The sequence below is a fragment of the Octopus bimaculoides genome, chromosome 6, assembly GCF_001194135.2.
Source record: "Octopus bimaculoides isolate UCB-OBI-ISO-001 chromosome 6, ASM119413v2, whole genome shotgun sequence".
Taxonomy (NCBI): Eukaryota; Metazoa; Mollusca; class Cephalopoda; order Octopoda; family Octopodidae; genus Octopus; species Octopus bimaculoides.
Window position 1 is genome coordinate 100,912,392 of NC_068986.1, and position 10,650 is coordinate 100,923,041.

Sequence of the window (10,650 nt, forward strand, 5' to 3'; positions counted from 1 at the left end):
GAATCGAACTCGGAATCTTGGGGTTAGTAACCCGCGCTCTTACCTACTATGCCATATGCCCGTGGGTTAAGAGCGCGTGATACTAACCCCAAGATTCCGAGTTCGATTCTCGGCAGCGACCTGATTAATAATGGTAATAATAATAATAATATAATAATAGTAACATCGTTAGGAATGAGAACCCAGGTTCAAAATTTCCCCAAGACACTTGACGGAGGCTGGAGGGTATATCAGCCGAAACGTTGTGTTAACAACAAACAAGATGAGGACAAACATCCGTCAAATGTAAATAATGTAAATAATGTAAATAATTCTTCATCTCTTAAATATAGAACTGTAATAAGCAACACATCAATGCCACAAGCTTAATTCATTAAAATCTTAGCACATTAAATTAGTCAGATCCATGTTTCATATTTTCTGTCGTTAATCATACCAATATATTTATCGTGACTATAATACTTTTGTCGTAACTTAATCTTTTGATAAAAATAAATAAGTATTCTACGTGTTTTCGTTTTTCATAATTCTATACCTAGCTTTGCACCACCACGCGTGAGTGAGAATTTACGATTTTCAGGTTTTTATTTATTCTTAAGCTCGCTCTTAAAAATGTGTTTTTCAAAGGAAAAAAAAAAGGGGGGGGTTACAATTAGGAAAATATTTACCTTTTACTTTCGTCAAATAATTTACAAGATATGTCCGTCTGGTGAAACGTCACTGGATTCAAACAGTATTTTAAAAAAAAATTTTGAAAAAACTTTGGTATTTAATGATGAAGAAACAGCTGTAACTAGAGTTGTCATCTGTTTGTATAGAAATAATAAAATTGAATTGAATTTATATAATGTACCTGTATAGGCGTGTCCGCTACTGCAGATCCCACATTTTTCAAAAGTAATTCCAATTCACTTCTAAGTAATTCTACAAAGAGACAATATTATTTCGGCCGAAGGATTACTTTGAATGAATGAATTACTAAAATACACCAATATTTACATAACACTGCCAGAGAGTTGTGGAAGCAAGCTACTGTCATTGAGAAAAATTTGCGCTGCATTCCTAATGACCACCATATGCAAGTCAATATTAAATAAATATATGTGTATCAGTCGGTGTACCCTTCGTTCAAGGATGAAAACAATAATTCTAAAAATAACATGTGTTACTACATGAATGAGTGGATGTTGCTTATCAATAAACTGATATTGATAATATTTCTACTCTAAGCACAATGTCCGAAAGTTTTTCGGGAGGGGTCCAGTCGGTTAGATCGACCCCAGTACGCAACTGGTATTAATTTATCGACCTCAAAAGGATGAAAACAAAGTCGGCCTTGGCGGAATTTGAACTCAGATTGTAAAGACAGGCGAAATACCGCTAAGCATTTCACCCGGGGGTGCTAACGTTTCTGCCAGCTCGTCGCCTTAGACTAATAATGGTAATGTAAATACACAATTTAAATCTCAGTTTACATATTGCAACCTGCACTTTTTCATACTCACTTATTTTAACGTTGAAATAGATATTGTTGGCAATACATAAATTAGATTATACATGAGTCTGTAAACCTGCCAGTTTCTTTAAGAAAGTAAATGGCGTGCATCCGATACCAAAGACTACAGTGAATTGCAACTATTTTTTACATCATCGTTGTACACATGAACAAAGTAAAGTTTGACATGAATTTATGTTTTTGTAAACATATGTCATTCATTTCTGAAACTGTATCTGTCATTACTTCCAAAAAATATTTGAAGTTCAGAGTTCTTTTATTTTTTCCTGTTATGTCAATTGATTCCATATTCATCAATTCCAGATCGTTGAAATAAAGACAAACTTGGATTGGAAGTGATGCACTTTTGCTCTCTGAATCTAGGTGGAAAGGAGTGTAACTAAATTTTGCTTAAAATTCAGTATTTCGCTATCTTCCACTAACTTTAACAGACAAGCTGAAACATCGAAATATCAACATGAGATCAAATAATGACTTCCATGATTAAGCTACGAATTAATTTAAACTAGAAGGGAAGATAACTTAATTCAACCATTTATATTCGTAAATTAATTATGCATTTCTGAAGAAAGCTTTGGAAACCATAACCATTTCATAATACCTCTATTATCGTTTCTTTCACTTCATTAATATTTCTGATTTATCTTTGAATAATTATGTTCTGATTATACTATACCCATTTGTTTACCACGTAAATGCTATTGAGAGGAAAGAAAAAAAAGGAACTTTAATCTACTTTATCCACGATAATCACACGTATTGAGTAATATGTGAATGTGACGTTAGAAATTGATGAATTTTGAATTTAATTTCTGTGTATTAGTCCTAGTGTTGCAAGTTATATATTTCAATGTTGACGCACCACGGTCTTAAAATACTTTGGTTTCTTTCAATCAAATATATTTGACAAAACATAGCATCGGCCAGTATACTTTTCTAGTGTTAATCTTAATTTTTAGCATGTAGTTCACTATATTTCTTTCTTTATTGCCCACAGAGAGCTAAACTTACAGGGGACAAAACAAGGACAGACAACCGGATTAAATCGATTACATCGACCGCAGTGCGTAACTGGTACTTATTTAATCGACACCGAAATAATGAAAGGTAAAGTCAATCTCGGCTGAATTTGAACGCAGAAAGTACCGGCAGATGAATTCTGCTAAGCACTTCGTCCAGCGTGCTAACGGATTTGCCAGCTTGCCGCCCTATTTCATTATATTATTATGCACTTCACTATATATCTTTAATACTGGGCCATACATTTTAAGTAAGTATAAACACCACAGTATGAAGAACAGGTCTAAGAGATTAAGAACTATCGAAATTTATTCAAAATTCTGATAATATACTTGTTCAGTTAAAACCATACTTCTTATATTTAAGTGTTTATATGGCTCAAATTGTCAGCCGCGCTAACAGGCATTGCTAATTGAATTATCTTAGCTATTAATCACACTTTAAAATTGTAATTTACTATTCAGGGCGTTGTGCTCGTGAATCAAGAGTTAAGAAGTTGACACAAATACAGAATGCAGAATATCAATCGAATAGTTTTGTAATCTGAAGATATTATATATATATATATATATATATTGATAGATAGATAGATAGATAGATATACACAAACGCACACATACATACACACACTCTCTCTCTCTCACACACACATATATGAGTTATTCACTAGAATATTTTTTGTAATACAAAGCATTGATTAGAAACCTCAAAAAATGATGTCGTATTATCAACTGCAAATTAACGGAGCTGTTATCACTAAGCAAAACACCTACATAGTTGTTTCTGCATAATAAATACCTGGTCATTTGCCATTTGTCTTTTATATATATATATATGTCATTAAATGTGAGACATTCCAAACGGCAATTAAAATTTTGCACGCAAATTTGCCTACACGACATAATGTGGATTCAATAAACAGTAAATCGATTTGATTTTTGAAACTGACACAGACTAAATTATCGCAACCTTTGTCCCACATTGTGAATGTTTCGAATGCAATTTTGTTCGCCATTCTTAGAAAAAATTGCCATTATTTCATGTTTAACATTTTAATTAAAATTCATTTATTTTTAAATCAGTTACTCAAAAACAAGTGCGGAAAAGTAAAGACAATAGAACATAGGATAATTTGAATTCAAAGAATAATGGAATGAAAGAAATAATTGAGAATTTGTATGATAATAGATAGAAATAACTCTAACGAAAATCAGATAAGAAATGTAAAAATGAAAGAAAAAAGCTAATTAAGAAAGACAAAAGAAAAGTAACGAAGTAAAAGTAAAGAAGGAATTTAAAGAAAGATGAACTAAATAATAGGATTTCCTCGTAGAACACTAACTGTGTAAATTTTATTACTTTATATTTTCTTCACTGCTATTGATTGAAATCTTTCTTATACAACACATCTGTTACTTATGTGGCAATTAAAGAACACTGAATCCTTCTATATAGAAAGTCCAAAAGGAAGTGAAAAAGAACAAAACATGGCGTTTTTGTCACTTCAGACACATTTCGTGTGTCCTTATAACTAACAACGAGTTATGAGTCTCAACGCATAACTCTCAGCTCAAACCTGAGAAGGCAAAGCGATACAACCACTACAACAACAACAGCTAAATAAAAACAACCAGAAATCGACACTTACAACAAAATTATTGTACCTAATTTTTAAGGTAAGATGAAAATATAGTCAGACGAGCAAAGCAAACTTAACGACGGCACAAAGCAACAGACAGGAGAGGAGAATACACTTCGACTGAACAATAATTCTTATTTTAGGAAGTAGTGTCACTGACCTGCGAATAAAATAAGATCCAATCATTCACAAGAAAAACAAATCTGTAATAAAATTCACGAGTGATATCTAAACGTACGGATCGAGACTGAATTTCGGCAACATTCCGAACTGTATCAAAACAACGGTATGATACTAAATATATCGAATTATATTATATTCCTATTACACAATTATACTATATCTAGAGAAAGAAATTTTCTCCATGACAAAATTCGGTGAATGGTTTCTTTAGAAGTCCGAACTTACTTTTAGCATATTCAAACTGGTATTAGCATTGCAGTTTTACTATTATATTAATATTTCAATGATCCATAAAACAAAGCACCACATCTGCTGCATTGTAATATCTATGACGAAGCAGAACACAGGTTTTAACAGGGGAATGGATAAATATAAGTGATTCATTTTTTTTTAAATATCGGATAATTGGTTTGAATTCTATAAACTTTTATCTGTACAATATTTTGAATAGCAGCAATAATTCATCATCCTTTCTTCATCGGTCCAATATGACTTCTAAGACTTTCTTGCTTCACGTCACCTCATGAAATCCTATGGATTATGCAGAACATTTGTGGCTGTAGAAATTCTCAAAACTCTTTTCTTCCTATTTGTACCCAGATTAGATTGTACTTTAAATTGTTAGCCACAAAAGATGTCAAAATTACCGCAACAACTCACGAAATTACCGTTCAGCTACACAGGCGAAAAGGGGGTTTGATCGTGTTTGAAAACCCGAACAAAGAGAAGAGCTTAAGAATGGGTGGGAGTCTTCATGCACTCATTATCTTCAAAACGACGCAAGAGTATCTTCCGATGAGATATGGTATTGTATGGTGTTTAACAAAGCAATTACCACATTTTGTGGCAATATCTTAAAGTTATTACATTGCAGGATTTTAGAAAACTCGTGCAAAGTTTCCTGAGAAGTATTAAGCCAAGACTAGTGTGAGTAACCCCTCATTTTTGTTCCTCTTCCTGCAAAGGAAATGCTAATAACTGATTGTACAAATGGTCGTGTTATGGGGGATGGAAGCGCAAGGATTTGCTTAAAGATCTCAAGTCACTACGTCTGGATGCAGTAGCCATTAGAGAAAAACGAATTTCCGAAACGAAATCGCTTTCTCTTCTAGAAGACTACAATATTTATCCCTTATTCGGTCGGCGGTTCTGTTTGGAGTAGGCTTAGACGTACAGACTAGTACGAACTACGTACATTGGTGCAGGAAATGGGTGGTCTATGACGTGAGAAGCATTGAAAGTGACGGTGTTATCCAATAAGAGCAGGTCTTCTGATACACGCACAGACATGTACGAAACATAAGGCATATATCTTGAGAAATATTTGCATCGAGTAGTCGACACTTTGTAACAGTCTGAGTTTCGAAATATCGATGATTTTGCTAGAATTTAATACAAACGTTGCTTCAATGCCAATGGATATTCCTTGACAAGAAAAGAACGGCTGAATCCCTAAGGGTATTCGGGTTTATTCTTGTAGACGTCTCGCTTTTAGTAGTGCTTGGGGACCGGAATATGACATGATACACTCTCATGAAGCTTGCTTGAACATACTAGTGGCGTATATATGAGAAAGTTTGAACCAGCGCGTTAGTTAGGCCTATTTTTCTAGTTGTCATGCGACACTGTTCAACTTGGGCGAAACTAGTAGATAGCCAGGAACGAGAAAAAAACTGCATTCAACGAGAATATTCTAAATGGGAGAATATTCCCAGTTCTTGTACAATAATGTGTTTCTTTCTTTTTCTTTTTTCATGAACGATTAAGTAGAAATCTAAACCGTTTAGAGAGCGGTCGATATAATCTCATCACAATCGACGCAGTTGTATCAAATACTGAAATAATTGCTGTTATTGTTGTAAAAATATGAATAAAAAAGATAACATTAATGATGTAAATGACGTGTGATATCATTGTATTTGCTTTAATTTTCTCAGTTATTGTGATGCAACTATGAGAAGAGTATCATTATCAGCAATTTCCTGTTGCGACTCTGATCTATAATTTGATTTCTATCGGAAAACATGCAGAAAATTAAAATTCTATTAACTGCAAAAACTATAATGCATAAACATGTTTAACTTTCTTCTCTTTGTATCATTTATTTATTAATTTGTTTCTTTGCTGTCTAGAATCCATTTTTGTTTGTATTTGCTGTGAAGCAATGTCATGTCTAAGCAACTACACAATTTATTTATAAGATGACAAGTTCACATTTAGTTTTTTTTCAATATGAAGTGCAATTAATTTTTCGTAATTGTTGACAAGTTAGAATATTTGACAATCACGTATCATGATATAAAAAAAAAGAAATATGACATAAATAAAATAACATAAAAAATCATTTGTAACATCAAATATACATACACATACATACATAAAATACAGACAGACGTATATACATACATACAGTACATACAGACAGACGTATAAACAAACATACATTACATACAGACAGACGTATATACAAGTATACATACATATATCCATACATAAATGTACATGCATACGTGTGTGTGTTCGTGTGTGTATGTGTACTGTAGCACTTAACTGCTGGTAGATTTAACTATTGTAGTAAATGCCTCGTATAGCTTCATACATGATATTTTGCGTTGTGTTCAAATGCAGTTTCTATAATGTCTTTAATTGCATTTATCATTTTAAAGGATATATGATATAATGGCTGTGTATATTGCAACAGTTTATACGTTTTACTTTTTTCCATTCATTATTTCATCATGACTGCGAACATGAATTTATAAAGGGAAATTTTGACAGGTATTTTTTTCATTTAACGAAAATAAATGCTAATACCACATAACGTTTTCAATTTTTAGATTGTATGGCTCACTCTCTTTTAGTTCCCCTTTCTCACACTCTCTTTCTGTCACTATCAGACTGTCACGTTCTCTCTCTCTCCTTCTCTATCTGTGTATAAGTAAGCCTCTGTGTGTGTTTGTGTACATTAGTAAGTGTTTTTTCTGTAAGTCAGTGTTTGCGTTCTTTATATGCATGGATACATGTATACATGCACACTCTGACACACGAATGCATACACACATATTGATATGCACATTGAATGTGAAGAAGTCTGGAAGAGTAAGATGTATGTTCACATTGTTTATTAATGGTAAATATTGTCGATGCTATACAATTGTAAATTGAAACAGATATTATTCTATATGTGTGGTTCAAGTTGTCTATCAAATTTTAGTTATACATTTATTTAGTTCCAAACAGATTGGGTTATATTTCTATAACTGCTGGAATGAGATATTAGTCATATACAATATCAAATACTCGTACTGGTTAAGATGCTTGTTTAAAGAGAAGCCTCTAGATGGGAAATATAGAGAGATTGTTGGTCTTCATTTGAATATATTTCAGATGCTATTATTTCATAATGATTCCTACAATATATAGTTGCCGATGATTTTCTTACTGGTGTTATCGTTGATAAAACAAATGCATTTATTTCAGACAAATCTTTCGAGAGATAGCAAGGTTACTTTTCTCTCTCACTTTCAAACTCCGTTTCATTTCTCTCCGTCTTTAAAACACATACTCAAATATCTCCATAAATTTCTTCATATTTTTGAAATGCTCTAAGGAAGTCTTAAATAAATCATACATATTATATATTACGGGTTCAACTCATTCAATTTGAATTTCTCGCATTCCTTGTTAACCACTCCGGCATAGGAGACGAACACTTCATCATCATTTGTGACCGAATTTAAATATTACTAGCGAATATTGAACAGGGAACTTCTGTCACTGAAAAATTTCAACAAAAGAAATATCACCTGGCTTCTTCAGCAGAATATAATTACTATATTATTCTTGTTCGGCAGAGAATAACACACTTAAAAGAAATTGTACTCCTTTTTTCTCGTCGGATCAACTTTTACACTATTCTTTAAAAATTTCTGAGTATATACGAAAATATGCAGAGAAAGTAGTACCTTCTCCTGGTTAAAAGCTGAATTCTTCAATTGAGTTTGCTTCGCTGTATGGCGAGTACGGATCTGAAGTATTTCCGGACTCCTTCCACATTCATTCCAGCAACTGTTGGCATTGTTTTTGTCGATCCTGTACTCGCTGCTGCTGTAATTACTGTTGTTGCCGCTGTTGATCTTGCAACTGCACCACGGAGGCCAATAGGTCTTCCATGGCAAAACGAATTCTTTCGTTTCGCTCAAAATAAAAAAAAAAAAATTCTAAACATCCAACGCAAACTTGGAACAACTCGCCGCCACTTTCATATCATTGTTATTGGATATATATAATATAACGAAGCAGGGGGGACGAAAATATATACACGACTCCCTACCAATACTATTACACGTGGCTCAACGCTCTATATCGAAGGCTCACAGAGAATTCCTTATCGACCTAAAGTGCCAATCGCTCACAATTCATTTAATTATAACATTAAGTCAGTCCAACTTAAATCACTTGAGGGAGGTTTGAATTCTTTCACAGGGATTGCATCCATCCCTTCAAGCAAGTGTTTTCTGCTATAGTGTCGAGCTGTTTATGCTCCAGTAATCTATCGGTTTTGCGAAAGCGACTGATAGAATATCAGCCTTGGAAACGTCCGAACGACACTCGTAAATGCTCATATACTCCTCTCCGCACAGTTTCTGCAACTTTCGTAAGCCTCTGAGCAGGTAACTGCAAAACAACATTCTCTGTCATGGTCAATGTAACAATCAGACGCTACACACCTTTCTACCAAGCACTGCTGGAAACAGCAGAAGTCAGCTAGAGTCTTAAAACATAGTGCACATGCGCAGCAGAGTACACGTTCAATCTTTGTCAAGCAGCTTCACCTGCTCGCTTTAGATCCGTTACTGTGGCAACAATCCAGATACTTCTTGACCTCGTATATATATATATATATATATATATATATATATATATATATACACATACATACAGTTATTTCTTGAAAAGTTTTATAAATATATTTACTGTTTATAAATTTGTACAGTAAAATGAATTCACTAACACTTCAAGCCATGGCTAAATTTCTGTATATCAAACATAAAAAAAAACAAAATAGTATAAATACATACATGCGTACATATCTATCTATCTATCTATCTATCTATCTATCTATCTATCTATCTATCTATCTATCTATCTATCTATCTATCTATCTATCTATCTATCTATCTATCTATCTATCTAGCTAGCTAGCTATCTATCTATCTATCTATTTTTCTATCTATCTATCTATCTATCTATTTATCCATATCTCTCTCTGTCTCTCTGTCTCTCTCTGTCTCTCTGTCTCTGTCTCTCTCTCTCTCTCTCTCTGTATGCATATTATATAATTTTTAAATTAAATTTGCAAAAAATCTACATTCGTTATTTGAGTACTATTTTGCCATTTTATTTTTTGCATTGATATACTTACTCTTGTGTGTGTGCGTGTGCGAGCGGGCGTGTGCGAGCGGGCGTGTGTGTATATAAAAACAGAGACAGACTTAAACGTATATATGCCTCGATATGTTTAATTTCCTGTAAGCTTAATATGGCATTTTAAATTATGTATTGTGTGTTGCTTGACTTCCCTGTATACAAAATACTTGATGAAATGTAAAAGCAGTTCAGTAATAAACACACAGCGGTTCACATATTTTGACGAGTAGATATCACTGCGACAGGTCATTGCATTTTATAATTCGAATTTATTTAGATATTTACATTATTTCAGGTAGAATTATATCCGTACATACCTTTGTGGATGCAGCTGCGATAATGATAGAGGAAAACACCATGAAATATGGAGATATCGCAGTTCTTTAGATTTCACTTGTGATGTTGTTCGACCTGTCCTGATGCCAAAATACAATTCTTGAATCAACGGAAATTACTTAGGCTGCCTCAAAGTTGATCTGTCGTAATTAGCTGTCAATGTTATTTTTTGTTTGTTTTGTTATTATAAAGTGTCTTTTGTGAAACTGAAATAAACTAAAAATTGTCACCGACAGAAAACTGCTTATCAGGCACGGAAGCATATATATAAATATTATATTACAAACTAAAAGACCTATATCTGCTACGTCATCTATAGCTTTTGCCATCCAAACGTATCCGGTGGTATGTATTATATTTGCAACTCCGTTAGAGCATAACCCTATGTTTGATCGTGTGTTTGCATATGTGTGCATGTTTGTATGATTGTTTGTTTGTGTCTATGTGTGTGTCTGTATGGGTGCGTAACTGTAGATATTTCATGAATATAAATATGTATCATGTATATATATATATATATATATAT